At 39.0% G+C, this 19,377-nt stretch overlaps 2 pseudogenes; both read left to right on the top strand.

The window, feature by feature from the left end:
• Positions 1-18,258, top strand: part of LOC132275487 (endochitinase PR4-like) — a 30,840-nt pseudogene extending 12,582 nt beyond the window's left edge.
• Positions 2,670-2,768, top strand: LOC132284327 (small nucleolar RNA R71; annotated as a pseudogene).
• Positions 18,259-19,377: the final 1,119 nt, after the last annotated feature.

Here is a 19,377-nt window from a genome sequence, read left to right as displayed (position 1 = left end):
CTTGATCGATCTTGAAAGGTTTCGAATGATCAGACAGAGAGCTGAAATATGCAGGTTGATGCAGGCTCAAAATTTTTCTAAGTGTTGAGTCATGAGATCGATCGAACTTGGAAGTTGGATCGATCGAAGGTCTCTTGATCGATCTAAGAGTTAGTTTGAACGATGGGACAGAGAGGTGATTTGGATGCAGGTTTCTGCAGGTCGAAAAATTTTCTAAGTGTTGGATGCAGAGAAGAGTTCGATCGATCAAACTTAAGTTTGAGATCGATCGAACTATGCAGAATGCTCAATAATGACATGAAAGCTTATGCAATCCTCACCAAAGTTCCTTGAAATGCATATGAACCAAAAACAAGTATCTAGACTTCGTAAGAAATGAAATGAAAGATAGAAATGGGGGAGGAATAAGGTTTTGACACCCTACGAATGCTTTTGCTAGTTTTTAACGTCTCTAGCAAGACATTGGGATCTTTTAGCCTGGATCAAAGATCTTATAATGCATCCCCTCCTTGCTGGGGTGATAGATGGTTTGAACTCCACCCAACAAATGGTTCTTTGAAGAACTTGTTGGATTAAGCTCAAAAGAAATCTTTGGTCCCTTGTTTATGCAATTACAACCTTTGGGCTTCCATGCCCTTTTAAAGCAAGAGTTTAAAGCAAGAGTTTGAAACAAGACTTTTAGAATGCAAGGTTGAAGATGATCCTTTGGAAGTTTTGGTTTTACACAAAAGCTCATTTCCTTGACATTGAAGATCATGACATTCATCTATAACATTAACTTCTCCTTCATATTTGTCAAATGAATTGGGTGTGGGATTAAAGATATTCAACTTCACCTTCATGTGGCCAAATGAGATCTTCATTATCCCCGTCCTACAATTGATGTTGGCATTAGCGGTTGCCAAGAAAGGACGGCCAAGGATAATGGGAATTTGGCTCTTAGGATTGGGAACCGGTTCCATGTCTATGACAACGAAATCAACTGGGAAGAAGAATTTATCAATCTTTATCAAAACATCCTCAATTATACCCCTAGGCTTCTTAATGAATCAGTCGGCAAGTTGCAAAACTACCGACGTCAGTTTTAATTCACTTAGGCCCAATTTGACATAAACCGAGTATGGAAGAAGGTTAACATTTACTCCTAAATCAAGAAGCGCCCGATTAATGATATGATCACCAATAATGCATGTTGTAGTGGGTAAACCGGGGTCCTTAAACTTTGGAAGAGTGTTATGTTGCAAAATTGAGCTTACTTGCTCGGTCAAAACCACTTTTCTTGGTGTTTGGCTCTTGTTCTTCCGCTTTTGGGTGCACAAGTCTTTCAAGAATTTGGCATAAGTCGGAATTTGCTTGATTGCGTCCAATAGTGAAAGATTAACTTTCACTTGCCTAAACATTTCCATGATTTTATTGGTTTTTGCCTTTTGCTTGTCTTTTGAAATGGATCCTTTTAAGGCATCCGGAAATGGAACCTTTGGTTCAAACACTTTTTCAAAATTTTCTTTTGAACTTTCTTCAACACATTCAAATCATTTTTCAATAAAACCTTTTCAACATCATTTTTCAAAACTTTTTCAAACACATCTTTCAAAACTTTCCCATTTACAAGATCATGTATATGCAATGAAAGAGGAATGGGATGTGAAACGGGACGGGTGACAATTTGAGGTTGCACTGGTTCACTCTCTTCATTGGACATTCCAGCTTGATTGTCCACAATCCTACCACTCCGCAAGGTAGTCATCGCATTAACATGTCCAATGGTGTGGCCTTCCGATGAGGAATAGGTTTCCATAACACATTGTTGCTTAGGTAGGGCATTTATAGGCATCTTTCCCTTCTCTCTTGCATTGAGAGTGCTAGCTATTTGCCTTACTTGGGTTTCTAGCTTTGCAATAGATTGAGAGTGAGAATGAAGCAATTGAGTGTTAGCCTTTAAAGTGCCCAAAGCATTCAAAACTTTCTCTTCAAAGGCGGGACTTCTAGTATTACCTTGGGAATAAGATTGGTTGGGAAAATGAGAATTAGCAAATTGATTCCCTTGTGATTGATAAGGTCTATAACCTTGGGATCCTTGGTTTTGAAGTGGAGGTGGAATGTACTTCCCTTGAAAACCACCTTGGGAAGGGTTTGAGCCCTCTCCTTGGTTTTTCCAAGAGAAATTTGGATGATTCCTCCAACTTGGATTATAATGAGTACCATAAGGATTGTTCCCTTGGTTCACAAAAGCCGCATTGACTTGTTCATTAGGTTCACTTTGCATTTGTCCATGAGGACAATAAGAAGTAAAATGCAGAACACTAGAACAAGTCATACATGTTTCATTTGATGCACGATGAGAATGGTTAGGGAAGGAAGATACTTGGTTCGCCGAGTTTTAGTTAATTAAAAATTGATCAAACCTTTGAGATAAAGACTTCAATTCGGCGGCTATTTCATTTGAATGGTCGAATTGATGTAAGCCAACACTCTTCCTACCTTGTGAATTTCTACCATTCTTGGATGATAGTGTTCTATGCAAAGAATTTTCACTCATGCTCTCATAGAGACGTCACACGTCATCCTCATGTCTATCAATGTATGAGCCACCCATGGAAGCATCAACCATGCCCTTATAGTTGTCCGATAAGCTCTTAAAGAAGTATTGAACTAATTGCCATTTGGGCATGTCATGATGTGGACACTTCCTAAACAATTCATTGAAGCATTCCCATGCCTCATGAAACGTTTCTCCATCCCCATGGGAAAATTCTCGAATTGAGATTCTCATGGCATTGGTCTTAGAAACCGGATAGTACTTCTTCAAGAACTCTTGTTGCATTTCTGCCCAAGAAGTGATTGAAAAAGGCCTAAGATTGTAAAACCAATACTTTGCCTTGTCTTTTAAGGTGAATGGAAAAAGTTTGAGTCTTAAAACCTCTTCCGGCATGTCTGTATATTTTACGGTGGAACATACTTCAAGAAACTCATCCAAATGCTTGTAAGGCTCTTCACTTGGAAGTCCATGATAGTTAGGAAGCATTTGAATGGTTTGTGGCTTAATTTCATAATGATGTGCTCTAAATGGAGGAAATTAAATGCATGTAGGTGTATTTCATTAGGCACATAATGGTCTCTTAAAGCAAGAGGTGGATTAGCTACTTAAGGTGCAACATGAACACCTTGGTTTTGAATTCCTTGATTGTTGATGGGAGGTTGTGGAACATACATTGGCCTTGGCATTCCATATAGAACTTGGCCTTGTTGTTGTGGTGGTTGGTGAATGAATGGCCTAAGCATGCCTAATGGTACTTATATATTCTCATTATGCACATTGGGATAAAGGATACCTTGTTGGTCTATGTGACCAAGGTCCTCAACATGATTGTCATTATGGTCATCCATTGATAGATTGGCTTTATTTGAACTTCCTCTTCCCCTAGGATTTCTAACGATAGATTCCAGATGTAAATCAAGAGGGACAAGAGTTGGTCTCAATGAACGACGTTCATGCATACATAATGCAAAATACAAAGAAACACAAAGAATGGTAAACACTATGCCTTCACAACAATGCAATTAGACTTCTTCCACAAACATTTAATTCATACTCCTATGCTTTAACAAAAATGATGCAAGACAATTAAAAATAAGCCTCCATGCGGGCCGACGATTTAACTAAGGGATTGAGTAGAGAAAGTCTCACAAAGGTCCTTTAGTACTTCAACTCCAAATTTAAAGCTTAGCTTAGCAAATTTTGAGAATTTTTAGCTTTTTACTTTCTTTGCTTGCTTGAATGCTTGATTGCTCCTTTGCTTGCTTCCTCTCCAATAATGCACCTAGTTAAGTAATCAACACAATAAGTAACCAAAAAGAAAAGTAAAAGTAAAGTAAAGTAAAGACACGATCAAAAAAGTACTAATCCTAATCAATTCCGCAAATTCGACGTTGCCTAATCTAATCAATCAATCCCCGGTAACGGCGCCAAAAACTGACCGGGGGTATGTCGCCGCACCACCGTCAAGCTTGATGAGTGTGCATTAAGGTGAGGGCCAAGAGTTTTACATTTATAGAAGCCACTACTACCTTTCACTAAAAATATAGCTAGGGCGAGTAGGGATCGTCCCAAGGGATTATGAGGATTAAGCAATGTCGTGGAATCACAATTAGAGCTAGTAGGTCAAGTGATCAAACAATTGGTTGGTTGGTTGATTAAAGAGCAACTAGATTAGGCTAAATGATAGCAAAAGAATGCAATTAAGAGTAAGTAAGAGAGAGAGAGGTCTTGGGGTTTAGAGATCACCACCAAGCAATGCATTTCTGTATCATTGACAAGTGATTAATGAGGGCAAATGGTGTGTTGCAATATTGGTGTGTGTGTTTGGTTGATTCAACAAGCAAGGATGACTAGTTAAGCATGTATTGTCTAAACATCATGTGAAAGGCACAATATATCTAAGTAATGAAGCATATATTGTCTAAACAACATGAAAGGCACAATAAATCAAACAAGTCATTAATCCTTTCATTAAGCTCACAATCTAAATACAACACAAGGATAGAGACATATGTTACTTGCATTTAAAAGCTTGGATCATCAAACAACAAGCATAGATTGTCCTCCTATTTAACACTACACTACAACTACATTATATCTACTCTACTAGTATGAAAACAAACTAAGGGAGAGGCACAATCCATCAAGAGATAAGTATGAACCATCAAGAGAATCATAAAAGCATTCTTTTAAGCATTATGTTTTGATAATATCCAAATCTATAGCATCAATATACATAGACATGCATCAATAACACAAAATCTAGAGACAAGCACATGAACATCTATTCTAGCATACATAGACATATGGATAGAATGAAATGATTAATTGGAAGCATTAAACCACATAAATCATTGAATAAATAAGATCTATATAAATCAAAGTGTCAAAACATCAATTACAATACTAATCCCTCAATAATACACAAGATTAAGATATAGAAAGCATACTTGGGGCTAACTCTAGCCCCAAGGGAATGTCTAGCCACTCATGGTGATGTTGCTCCAACTCTCAAGGGCTAACTCCATAGTTGAAATATGCTCCTTGTTGATGAAAAACTCCAATGGTGTCTCTAGCCTCCTCCTCCTCTAGGCTTCCTCTCTAAGAGATATCATGAAAATACTGTTGGCTCCCCTTGTAAAAAGCAATCCTTATCCTTATATAGGTAGGTTAAAATGACACCCAAAATGAGCTAGGGTCATGCACACAATATTCCCTAATGATTGGATAAAGGACAACTTTCAATGAGGTGGAATTTTAACTTTTTCGCACTAGAGGAAGTTCGATCGATCGAACCTTGGTCTTGGATCGATCGAACTGGCTGAGATCTATCGAACTTAGGCTGGATCAATCCAACTGGATGAGCTTTTTGGAAAAAGATAAATCCGAGATATTTTTGGGATATATTTATAGGAAAAGGACAAAAGTGGTTAGTGGGTGGTACAACTATGGATATGATCAATCATTTCAATAAGGACAAAAATGTTCGATCGATCGAAGGATGGTGTTGGATCGATCGAACTTTTGGAACTTTATGCTTTTAGGTCAAGGCTTGGATTTATCTTGAAGTGCTGAGATCGATCATTGTTCGATCGATCGAATCTTGAACTTGGATCGATCGAACTTTGCTGCTTGTCACCTTTGGCTTCATTTGCTTCCCTCTTTCTCCACTTTGCTCCTTTCTTTGTTTAATCCCATAATTGCTTTAATTAAGCTCTTATTTGGCTGAGTTAGCTTATTTTCGGGATAAGTGCCTGAAAAAGGAAATAATACGAAATCAATATAAAACGGTAAAGTAAGATAGATAAAGGTACTAGAATGCCTAAGCTTAAGGGGTTTAAATACGCATTTTTTAGCGCTCATCACTTCACATCTTCACTAAGTTAGGGACTATCAAACCCCTTAATAACTATGGTGATAGCACATGGAGCCAAGAATCAAGAAAAGTCCTTCAAAAGGGGGACCCTAAGCCATGGACTAACAAGGTTCTCAAATACATGCCAATAAAAACACTTCCATAATCTCATTTCCATTGTCACTATGGAAATGAAAGCAATATAATCATGGGAGGAAAAAATCTAAGACAAGATAATTAACTCAAAATGATCATTTATAAGCATTTAGGTCCATTACATCAAGGGCAAAGCTCTAGATCATGAAAATGAAACCTTCCATTTTCGCACCTAGAGGGAAACTTCAACCCAAAACTCTCAAGAACACCTCTTTCTCTCTCTAGAACCTTACAAATTGTGAGATAATGTGAGATTTATATAATACCACCCTCCATGCCTTCTATATGCAACCATAGACTCCTAACCACTCCAATTTCATGGTCCAAAATCCCTAGGAGAGTGCAGAACCACACAATGGGTCAAGGGGACAGCCTTGGATGAAATAATGCAGACCATGCCCACTTGTTTGCAAAATGGTGGGGGCTCGCACTGTGTACCTGGCGGGGAAATGCCATTGCCCCAATCGGCGGGCGCCTGCGAATTCTTAGCGGGCGCCCGCATTCCTGCGAACTCATTGCCTTGATTGGCGGGCGCCCACGGATTCTTGGCAGGTGCTTGCGATTCTTGGAAGTTTTGCTCCAAATTTGCTCTTGAACTGTTTTGGTGCGGACTGTTGACGCAACTCTTCTTCCTAAAACTTTTTGCATAGATCATCATGAGTTCTATGGATCATTAACTTGGCTAAAACAAATGTCCCTGGCAATGACGTACTTCGATCTTCAAAAACTTATCAAAGTGTCACTTTTAACTCTCTTTGGGGAACCAACCTGAAAATAGACAAAAACATGCAATTAAGGCTAATATATACAGTATAATCAACTAATGGACTTAACTAATGCAAATAAGGGCGCTTGAATATGCAATATTCGGCGCTTATCACACCCCCAAACTTACATTTTGCTAGTCCCATAACAAAACCAAAAATGAAACTCTTAACAAAATGACAACATTTGAAATGCTATCAATCATGTAGCAATCATGGTGTAAGAAAATACATACATAGCTCAAACGTAACTCGGAACAGACAGAATGATGGAGACGGAATCATTTTGCAGACTACCTTACATATATGAAGCCTTGATATAACAATATGGCTAAACATATTTTAATTCTCATGTATCAACATCATAGTCTATATAAATACTTCAATTGTCATCTCTTGAATAGAAATCAACTCTAACCTCAGTGAAAGTGAAATGGATTCCTAATATGTGGCTTTTACCTTCTTTTTCCAATTTCAAAACACAAGTTTCAAATCATTGAATTTTCCTTTTGAATGAGGTCTCTGAGGCATAAATTTCTTCAAAATACAACTTTTGTTGTTTGTATGTTTGCTTTTTTATTTTTATTTTTATTTTTATTTTATGATACATATTATGGTCGTGTAATGCCAAAGTCCCTTAAGCTTTCTAACCAATGCATGTAGCAAGTGTTAGGCTAGCAATTCCTAAACCAGATGGCTTTAGGGTGCTAAGTGTAAGGACACTCCAAAGGCTTAATAACTCGAGTTGGCAAGGCTACGAACTTCAACGAACCATATTTATTTATTTTTATTTTTGTGAATGACCGTGTAATGCCTAAGTCCCTTAAGCTTTCTAACTAACCCATGTAGCAAGTGTTAGGCCAGCAACTCCCAAACCGGATGGCTTTATGGTACTAAGTGTAATGACACTCTAAGGGCTTAATAACTCGAGTTAGCAGGGTTACGAACTTAAACTAGTCATTATCCTTATTTATTTTTTATTTTTATTTTTCTGTAGATTTAATGCCAAAGATATCCATTCATTAGGGTCATCAATTCAAATCAACTGAGTCACGGTCAAGGTCAATCAGGGTGCATGCCTCATAATTGAATTTTCGGTGTGCATCTGTGCAGTGTGAAGCATAGAAAAGTATGAAATCCGACGAAAATTTAATTGAAACATTTATACAAACCGATATAAATCAACATGATCATTTTAGATTTTTCTTTATTTTCAAAACTATCATTTGCCTCTATACGCAAAGTATTAAACACATGTTTCAATCCCCAACAAGTTCCAAGATTACACTATCATTGCTTTCCAAAAAATGATTTTATTAACTTACATGCATCAAGAAAGATCATGCGAGCAAAAATGTAATACCAAAAATGTAATAATGCACCCCCAAACTTGAATGTCACATTGTCCTCAATATGAGAAGACAAAGAATGAAAATGGAATTGAAAAGAGGGTACAAAGAGCAATAATACCAAGTGGAGGAGGAAAAACAGTGGCATTATAAAAATATGCCACCATGTGAATTCCCAAAAGCACGCCCCCAAACTTGATTCGAAAAACTTATCAACAATACATATATACAGAAGAAGTATCATATAAATCCGGACAGAGATAAAAACTGAACAACTGCAATTTATTTAACTAAAAACCAAGTACTCATGTAAAATAGCAAAAATGTTTGCAGTTATAAGTTCAAAATAAAAAACTGAGAGTAAATGCCAAATGCGGCCCAAAATAAATCCAAATAGTACTACTAGAAAGCAAAAATAAAAACAGAAAGCAGAAAATCACTCCATCATCGGAGTGGAGGATGAAGCGCCGGCGCTGCCTGGGGCGCGGTCAATCAGAGTTTGGAGCATGGTCTGCAAAGCTTGCTGCCCCTCCTGAGTCTCCTTGATACAACGCTCGATGTTCCCAACTCGCGTGTGAAGTGCATCAATGCGAGCGTTGAGAGAGACATAATTGGCATAGGACATAGCAGGTGGAGGTGGCGCAACAGGAGCAGGGGCAGAGGCAACAGGGGCAGCTGGAGCTCCCTAATCCAACTCATCACTGATGCGGGCTTGACGAGATGTCTTAAGCTGGATAATTCTTGACTTCCAAACCCTAAGGTCAAAATTAAACACATCAGTCAGCTTCTCCTCATAACGGGGTGGCCGGAACCCTTGGTTCTTCAGGAGTCTGGTGACAAGATATGGAAAAGGAAGCACCTAAGTGATGGCATTGCTCGTCTGCATCACAAATAGGTCATTGTAGACCTTAAGAAATTGGTCCCAGATAAGTCGCGGGACGCAAAACCATTGCTTCTTCTCAGCAGCATAAAGGGTGTTTAGGAAAGCCCCCTTACACTCAGAATGCCTAGGGACAGGGAGGACATTCTTTGCAAGGACAAAGTCCACGAACCAAAGGCGGCATGGGAGGAATGACTTATTTGTGCTTGTTTTGCGACCACCGGTATATTGGTTGTGGCATATTTCCTCTACAATGTCAGCCCAACTGGAGGATCAATGTACAGAGGCAGGCCCGCTTCATCCTCAGGGGATTCCATTGGACATGCCAAAGCCGTGGCAAGGTTATGAATGTTGAATTCAAAAGCTTTGCCATCAATAATGGTCTTAATGATGTCTGAGTTTGCACATGAATAAGACATGTTCGAGTAAAACAGGTGGACCACATGCGAATAGTAAGCGTTAGCATGTGGCTTGAATAGAGATTTGAGGCCACGGTCCATCAATTCTTTGACCGCCCACACCGTTTCTGGATTGTCTTCGAAGCCATCTTTGATGACAAATTTGGCCTCAATGTCAATGGGCCAATCAGCCCAATTTGGCGTGGGGGCTTCCCCGGAGGGTCCCTCAGAAGAACGAGCGCGCTTAGAAAAAGTTTTGGGCACCATTTGAGTGAAAAAGTTGGTTCGGGCAATTTATCGAACACCTGGCGTGCACAAAAATTATGAAGAGAGACAAAAGGGTATTAAAGATGCGAAATCCCAAAAATTTGACCCTGTAATCAACAATGCACAACCCCAAACAAAGACAGATCCTCCATAAAATCAATCCCGTCCTTCATGGTGCAAAAATTTAGAGAAAAAGAAGGAAGTAGAAGCTTACCCAACAATGGAAGAAACCAAAGGAAATCCTTCTTGCTTGGCACAAAAATGGAGATGATGAGGATGATGGAAGAAGGTTGATAGAGATGGAAGAGGGAGAGGAAGAAATGAGGAAGAATGGTTTGGGGAAAGGGAGAGTGGGGCGAAAAAGAGAGAGAGAGAGGGGTTTAAAATGTTTAAAATGGGCTTGACATGCCTATTTTAAAGAGGCTGCTACGAGTTACGGGCGCCCACGGGATCATGACGGTGTTGCCCATTCTAGCGGGCACCCGCGCTTTCATGGCGGGCGCCCGCAAGCTTACGATCTTCACTGCCCATTTGGGCGGGCACCCGCAAGGGCTTGGGTAGACTCCTTCTTTGACTGAGTTTTTGGCCTAACAAGGGCCAGGACAGGATCGACAAATCCCAAATTTGAAATTAAACTCCTATTAACTCGAGATACCTTGAAGAACCTTCGTAACGGGATTCGGAGTGCAATTTCAGAAGCGATTATTTTATAGGCCCGAATTTCCTATGATGGTTGGATTAGTCGAGAAAATTTTTGGAATGACCTTGAAAAATTCTAAAAATGGTATCGAGACCTTAAAATGACTAAGAAAATCGAATGTGACTTTTGGAACGCAATTTTAGATAATTCCAAAATAGTTCACATTTTGGCGGTACTTAGCTAATTTTCGAAAAATTCTTGGCTAAGGCAACTTGGAAGAGGGAAGCTTGGAAGTTCAAAGAATTGATTCCCATGAGTGCTAAATTTAACGTCGATAGCTAGACAAACCATGATTTTGCATCAGTCCTCGTAAATTGGGTCCATCAATAGGACTTTTTTAACTTTTCAGATCGGGACTATGCCATCAACATAAGGCTTAAGCCGTTGGCCATTAACCTTAAAAAGAGATCCATCGGTAAGATCATGGAGCTCGATTGCACCATGAGGAAAGACGGATGTGATGACAAATGGACCATCCCACCATAAACGGAGTTTACCGGGAAAGAGTCGCAAGCGAGAATTGAAAAGCCAAACTTTCTGTCCAGGGGCGAAAGACTTGTTGATAATGTGCTTATCATGAAATGCTTTAGTCTTTACCTTATAGATTTTGACACTTTCATACGCATCATTTCGAATTTACTCAAGCTCATTGAGCTGTAATTTGCGAGTAGAGCCGGCTTATTTAAGATCAAAATTGAGCCGTTTTATGGCCCAACAAGCACGGTGCTCTAATTCGACCGGGAGATGAGAAGCTTTTCCAAAGACAAGCTGATATGGTGACATGTCAATGGGCGTCTTATACGCTGTCCGGTAGGCCCAAAGCACAATCTTTGTGGTTCGGTCGAACCATTTTTTTTAGAACATGCTTGATCTCACGATTAGATACTTCCACTTGACCACTTGTTTGAGGGTGGTAAGGTGTGGCAATCTTATAAATGACGGAGTATTTAAGAAGGACGGATTTGAGATAGCGATTTCGAAAATGAGATCCGCCGTCACTGATGAGTGCTCGAGGCGTACCAAAACGACTGAAAATGTTCGATTGAATGAACTTGACCACAACTTTATGATCATTGGTTTTGGTAGCCTCGGCCTTAACCCATTTAGACACATAATCCACCACTACAAGAATATACTCATAGCCATAAGAAGATAGAAATAGTCCCATGAAGTCAATCCCCCACACATCAAAAATTTCTATGATTAAGATGGGAGTGAGGGGCATTATGTCTCTTCTAGATATGGAGCCGAGCTTTTGGCAATGATCACAAGATTTACAGAAGTTGTAAGCATCCCGAAATAAGGAAGGCCAATAGAATCAGCTTTGAAGGACTTTGTCAGCGGTCTTCTTGGCACTGAAGTGACCCCCACAAGCAAGAGTGTGGCAGAAATTTAGGACAGTTGTGAATTCAGATTCAGGAATGCATCACCGGATGATTTGATCCGGGCAATACTTGAATAGTTCCGAATCTTCCCAAAAGAAATGCTTGATTTGGGAGAAGAACCGGTCTTTCTCTTGTTTTGACCATTTGGACGGAATTTTGCTTACCACAAGGTAGTTGACAATATCCGCAAACTAAGGAAGATTTGAGTGAGAAATCTAAAACAGTTGCTCATCCGGAAAGGAATCACGAACTGTAGCAAATTCAGAAGATTTCTCTATGAGTAAGCGAGAGAGATGGTCTGCGACAACATTGTCTGTCCCTTTTTTGTCCCGAATTTCAATGTCAAACTCTTAGAGTAAGAGTATCCATCGAATTAGGCGGGGTTGGGTCTCTTTTTTAGCGAGCAAATGCCTAAGAGAGGCATGGTCCGAAAAGACAATGACCTTGGATCCAAGAAGGTAAGAACGGAATTTATACAAGGCATACACCACAGCTAGCAATTCCTTTTCAATGGTGGTGTAATTTAACTGAGCATCAGAGAGAGTCTTGCTAGCATAATAGATAACATACGGAAGCTTGTCCACATACTGGCCTAAAACCGCACCTAATGCATAATCGGATGCATCACACATGATCTCAAATGGAAGAGACCAGTTAGGCAGTTTCATGATTGGGGCGGATGAGAGAAGAGCGCGTAGCTTCTTGAAAGCATCCAAATAGGCTTCATCAAAATTAAAGGAAATATCCTGGGCAAGTAGATTACACAAGGGCACCTATCTATTGTTGAAAGTTTACTTAGAATGAGCTTAATCTAAGTAAACTTTATCTAAATTAAGGGAATATCCTTGGTAAGTATGTGTATTCTTTCAAAAACATTAAGCTCATTCTTTCAAAATCGACCTTTCTATTGGTGCGTTGTGGCACGAGCTCACCTGCTGAATTTTCAACAACAGTGAGGCCGGATTTCTTGGGAACAACTTGAGTGGGGCTCACCCACTTGCTATCAGAGATGGGGTAGATGATTCTCGTATCTAGTAGCTTGATCACTTCTTTCATGACCACTTCTTTCATGTTGGGATTCAACTGGCGTTGCACCTTTCTAGAAGGTTTAGCATCATCCTCCACATAAATGCGATGCATACAAATAGAAGGGTCGATTCCTTTCAAATCAGTCACCGCCCAACCAATAGCTTATTTGTGCTCTTGTAGCAGTGCTAAAAGGCTATTTTCTTGGTCCTTTAAAAGGTCCGATGCAATGATGACTAGAAGAGTTTGATTTGCACTAAGAAACACATACTTGAGGTGGGCCGGGAGCGGCTTTAACTCAAGTTGTGGTGGAGATTTCAAGGAAGGGACCAGAGGAATAGTGGAAAGTTGAGGAAGTGGTTCTCTTGGCACCTTCCAAAGAGGAAAGTCCATGATAGCACCAATGTCGAGCGAAGAATTCATTTCTTAAATGGATTGGTTAATATCAAAGTTTGCAAAATCAAAGTGAGACATGCAAGTTTCAAGCGGATCTTTGCTTAGAATGAAGATGAGAGATTCTTTAACCACTTCATCTACCACATCAATGAGGAAACAATCATCCTCTTCGGAAGGATGTTGAGTTGCATGGAAAATGTAGAGTTTGACTTGTATATTTCCAAAGGCGATATCCATCACCCTGGTTCGGCAATTTATCGAAGCATTAGCCGTAGCTAAGAAAGGCCTACCGAGGATCACGGGAATATGTTTCTTTGGATCATGGACCGGTTCTGTATCAAGAACCACAAAGTCTACCGGGAAGTAGAATTTGTCCACTTTGATTATGACATCATCAAGAATGCCTCGTAGGTGGGTGCTTGACCGATCTGTTGGCAAGCTGTAAGACCACGGAGGTTGGCTTTAAATGTCCCAACCTAAGTTGTAGGTAAACTGAATATTGAATCAAGTTTACACTCGCTCCTAAGTCAAGGAGGGCCCTTTCTATCTTGTTGTTGCCAATGACACACGAGATTATTGGGGCGCTCGGATCCTTATACTTTGGATGAGTGCTGTGTTGAATTATTGCACTCACATTTTCAGTTAATCTTACCTTCTTTGGCAAATAATTTTTGGAAGTGCGCTTTTGAGTGCACAAATCCTTGAGAAATTTTGCATAGGGAGGGATTTGTTTGATAGCATCCAAGAGAGGCAAGTTGATTTTTACTTGCTTGAAGACTTCCCACATGTCTTGAATTTTACAATTTTTGTTCCCAAAATGTGTCGACTCTTGAAGACGTTGAGGAAACGGAGCCTTAGGCTGATAAGAGGTTTTCACATTTGGGGTGACAAGCTTAGAATTTTTAGTGCTAGACTTTGGATTTTCAGGAGTGAAATTTGGATTAGATGAGCTAGGATTTGGATTTTTGGGAGGAAAGATTGTTTCATCTTTTCCTCCATCAACCTTATTGTCCATAATTCGACCACTCCTAAGGGTGGTGATTGCTTGGACTTGTTCATGAGTAGACCCACTCGAAGGAGGGGCTTCGTCAATCACATACATCCCTCTAGGATTCTCAAATGGTTGAGCGAGAAGTTTTCCCTTATCTCTTTGAAGAAGTTGGTTCATTGAACTAGCTATTTGACCTACTTGATTCTCAAGTTTAGCTATTGACTGAGTATGAGAATGAACCATTTGGAGAGTGGGCTGCAATGATGTCAAGAGTTGCTTGTTTATGGATTCCATCATTTGCTTGTTTATGGATTCCATCATTTGCTTATTTGCACCCAGAATCTCATCAGTTAGAAACACAGGAGGTTGATTAGAGACATTTGGATTATAAGGTGGATGGTAACTTGAAGAGGCCTGAAATTACCTATTTTGAAATTGAGAAGAGGGCTAATTTTAATGCCTTTGATTTTGAAATGTCGAATTTTGTGGGGTAAGTTGCCTCCACGAGAAATTCGGATGATCTCTCCATCCCGGGTTGTAGGTATTGGAATATAGATTGTTTCCGGGCCTAGAAAACATAGCATTTGCTTGCTCTTGATTGTTACTAGGAAATTACTCCGGTGTGGGGCAATCTTCCGAGAGATGGAAAGGACTAGTGCATGATGCACACACCGCACTGGCTGAATTTCGAGACAAAGAAGGGGAGAGATGTGGTGCCATCAATTGATAGAATTTATAAGCTATGGCATTCACTTGAGAAGACTCTTCCCTCATTTTCTTCGGCTGACATAGGTTAGTGTTCTTTGCATTGGTTGAGGTTGGAGCACTACGAGAATTATGTTGCAATGAGTTTTCACTCAAGTTCTCAAGTAAGGTCCATGCCTCATCCGCACTTTTAGACATGAATATCCCTCCACATGATGAGTCAACTATGAATCTATGTGGGTCGGTCAACCCAGCATAGAAAGCTTACACCAATTGCCATTTTGGAATTAGGTGGTATAGACATTTCCTAAGGAGATCTTGAAGTTTCTCCCAAGTCTCATGGAGTTGTTCCCCATCGCTTTGTGAAAAGCTAAGAATGGAACGCCTCATTAGGTTGGTTTTACTCACAGGATAATATTTTTTTAAGAATTCTTGTTGCAATGGAGCCCATGTAGTGATGGAATTTGCAGCACGGGAGTTCAACCAATATTTTTCCCTATCTTTTAAGGCGAATGGGAAGAGATGCAAATGGAGAGCATTTTCAGATAAGCCCCTCAGCTTGATGGTAGAACATATTTCAAGGAATTCATCAAAGTGCTTATAGGGGTCCTCATGTTCCAAGCCATGAAAGGAATGAAGCATTTGAATTGTTCTAGATTTGATCTCATATTAGGCTGCATTGATGTTTGGCATCACTATGCAAGAAGGAGAGGCATAAGTTGTAGGGATGAAATGGTCCGTAAAAGTCATAGGAACAACATTTGGAATTTCAGCTCTATCATTATGGATTCCCTCATTCCCGACATTTCCCTCTTGTTCGGCCATTGTATTAAATTCAAGTTCAATTCCTTTTATATTTGCAGATTCCTTAACGTTTCTTCTAAGAGTCCTTTCAAGTGAATTTATATCAATTGAAGATTCAAGAGTTGGTAAAGATAATGACCTACGGCCAAACATCAACAACACATTTCACAACAAACACAACAATTCATCACCATAACCTCCACATATGATGTTCCTTTTCTCCTTAATTATCAAAAACAGAAATTAAATGGCCACGACAAGGACCAATGCTTTGTAAATAGTAAAACAATAATAGCCTTGACAAGGGCTCCACAAGTTAAATATCTCTAAATTAAACACATGCAAGATATTCACAATTTCGAAACTAGAACTTCAAAAACTTACTTGAAGTCCTCTAGATTTATGATATTTTTAATTTTTTTACGACAAGCCTTGAGTACCTAGAATCTCACTAGAATACTTAAACACAACAATAGTTAAAACCGCATAAGAAAATATTCACAAGAAATAATATTCATAATCAAACCAAAGTTAATCTTTAAACCTCGATTACAAAACCGTTTGCAATCCCTGGCAACGGCGCCAAAAATTGATCGAGTCTCGTCGACTATCAATAATAATCAACCCTTTGCAATAACACAAATCATTGTAAAATAGGGCTATTGGACGGGTAAGTCAAACCACTAGGATTGCTAGTTTATGGCAACCAAGATTGTAAAATCACTTTTAGTTTGATGAAAGGGGGGTATAAGAGTTGTGTTTGATTTGTCACTTAGAAACTAAGAATTAGAGATTGCATAAAACAATACTTGCAAGGAATTGAAGAGATAAAAATAATGTAGAGGGGACTAGGGAAGTAAATCTACTACCTACCCTATTAACATGCTAGTTTGTGGTTAACTTAGGAAACAAATTAGAATGATATGTAGCAACACAAAAATTAAGAATCAAGAATTAAGCATAATCCCTCAAAGTTCCACATGCTTGACTACCTAAATTAGAGTGCAGCTTCACATCTTCACTAAGCTAGGGACTATCAAACCCCTCAATAACTATAGTGATGGAACATGGAGCCAAGAATCAAGAAAAGTCCATCAAAAGGGGGACCTTAAGTCATGAACTAACAAGGTTCTCAAATACATGCCAATAAAAACACTTCCACAATCTCATTTCCATTGTCAGTATGAAAATGAAAGCAATATAATTATGAGAGGAAACAATCTAAGACAAGATAATTAACTCAAAATGATCATTTATAAGCATTTAGGTCCATTACATCAAGTGCAAAGCTCTAGATCATGAAAATACTATATATATATATATATTTCCCAAAATTAAACCCAAAACTAGGACATGCTTACAAGGGAGGGTTTCATCACCTCCCTAGAAATAGAGTTAGTTACCCATAGAAGCAATGGAGGAAGGAGTTGTGATGGCCCAACCTTCCATTTTCACACCTAGAGGGAAGCTTCAACCTAAAACTCTCAAGAACACCTCTTTCTCTCTCTAGAAACTTACAAATTGTGAGATAATATGAGATTTATATAATACCACCCTCCAAGCTTTTTATATGCAACCATAGACTCCTAACCACTCCAATTTCGTGGTCCAAAATCCCTAGGAGAGTGCAGAACCACACAATGGGTTAAGGGGACAGCCTTGGATGAAACAATGCGGACAATGCCCACTTGTCTGCAAAATAGCGGGCGCCTGCACTATGTACCTGGCGGGGAAATGCCACTGCCCCAATTGGCGGGCTCCCGCAAATTCTTGGTGGGCGCCCGCATTCCCGCGAACTCACTGCCTTGATTGGCGGGCACCCGTGGATTCTTGGCAGGCGCCCGCGATTCTTGGAAGTTTTACTCCAAATTTGCTCTTGAACTACTTTAGCGCGGACCGTTGACGCAACTCTTCTTCCTAGAACTTCTTGCATAGATCGTCATGAGTTCCATAGATCATTATCTTAGTTAAAATGAATGTCCCCGACAACAGCGTACTTCGATCTTCAAAAACTTATCAAAGCGTCACTTTTAACTCTCTTTGGGGAACCAACCTGAAAATAGACAAAAGCACTCAATTAAGGCTAATATATATAGTATAATCAACTAATGGACTTAACTAATGTAAATAAGGGCACTTGAATATACAATATTTGGTGTTTATCAGGCAACAATCCGTGCCACCAATTCTATTGAATGTAATGGTGGAAACCCTAACACCGTTAGTGCTCGTGTGGCGTATTACATGGACTACTGTAGCAAAGTTGGTGTCACCCTGGGCGATAATCTCCGCTGCTAGGTCACATGCATATTTGTAATGACCCGGTCATTTTCTTTCCTTTCCTTTTTTCGGTAATTTCTTTTTTCGTCTTTTTCCCTATTTCGTCATTTTCTCATTTTTCATTTTTACTTGTATAATCTCACTTTTTGTGCTCAGATTTGATTCCGGCCTTGCATGCATCTATGATATTTAAATTCCATGATATCTACATTTTTACTTTTGTAGAAAAGTATGTTGATTGTTTACTTTTCTTGTAAAGGGCACGAATATATAACTTCTAGGTAATATTCTTAACTTTTGGAGTTTTTGTGTAGTTAAATAAAGTAATTATTTTTCATCTTAGGGACTATTTTACAATTTAATTTGGAGGATATTTTTAAAAAGAACCTTTTTGCAATTTTTAGAAAATGTGACAAGTGTCACACTCTCATGGTGTCACTTGTTGATCTTGTGGTGGAACCACTTAAAAACCTTGTTTGATGACAAATGGAGGGTGGAGATTCACCCATTTGTTGGCCTAGGATAGGAGCACTTGTTGGCATGGATGGTTGACAAGTGTAGGCTTGATATTAAATCTTAGAAGTTTACTTAGATACATGACAAGTGTAGGTCTCACATTTAGTCTTGCAAGTGTGCGTGTGTGAGAGGTAGTGCAAGAGCACCTAGTAAGTGGAGAATCCCACCACATTTAACTTAGGGTTTCCACATTTTATTCATTCATCTCTTTCCTCTCAAGAACCCTAACCTAGCCACCAATGAAGACTGAGCTTGGTTTAAAGCTTTAGACTTCATTTTGGCCTCCTTCCATTCACCTTAGACCTATAAGCTTGGAATACTTTAGTTTCCTCTCACTCTCCTCTACAAAACCCTTGTTTGGTTTCCCATTTTTAAGCTTGGTTGCCTTGGATTATAGAGAGTCAATTCTCTATTGAGGAACGGGGTGTTATAGTTTATTATCTAAGTGATTTAATTGTTTTTGTAGTGATATCCAAGTTGTATGCATGTCTTGTATTGAAATGAGAAATTAATAATTAATTGTAGCTTGTATATAACTCACTTTAGACTTGATATATGGCATGGTCATGACTTGATCTTTGTTGTATCTTAATTTGGCATGGTTTAAGTGAGCTTTTAAATCTAGAGAATTAATTAATTTAAGTTGATTTAAATTCTACTTAATTGTACTATGCTTGTATTCCATTTTAGACTTGATATATGCCATGGCCATAATTTACTCCTTGTTATATATTAAATTGGAATCATTTGGACAACTCTTGAAGTCTAGATAAATTACTTAGTTGGTTTACTTAATTTTTATCATATTGATTTAATGATTTAGTTATGTAATTCATGGAACTTATTGTGTTTTATCACATATCATG

Source organism: Cornus florida, unplaced genomic scaffold (genome assembly GCF_030987335.1).
Source record: "Cornus florida cultivar Cherokee Brave unplaced genomic scaffold, ASM3098733v1 CherokeeBrave_3.0.0_Hap2_Chr01, whole genome shotgun sequence".
Classification (NCBI taxonomy): Eukaryota; Viridiplantae; Streptophyta; class Magnoliopsida; order Cornales; family Cornaceae; genus Cornus; species Cornus florida.
Note: the sequence above shows the minus strand (reverse complement) of the source record. Positions and strands in the feature narration are given on the sequence as shown.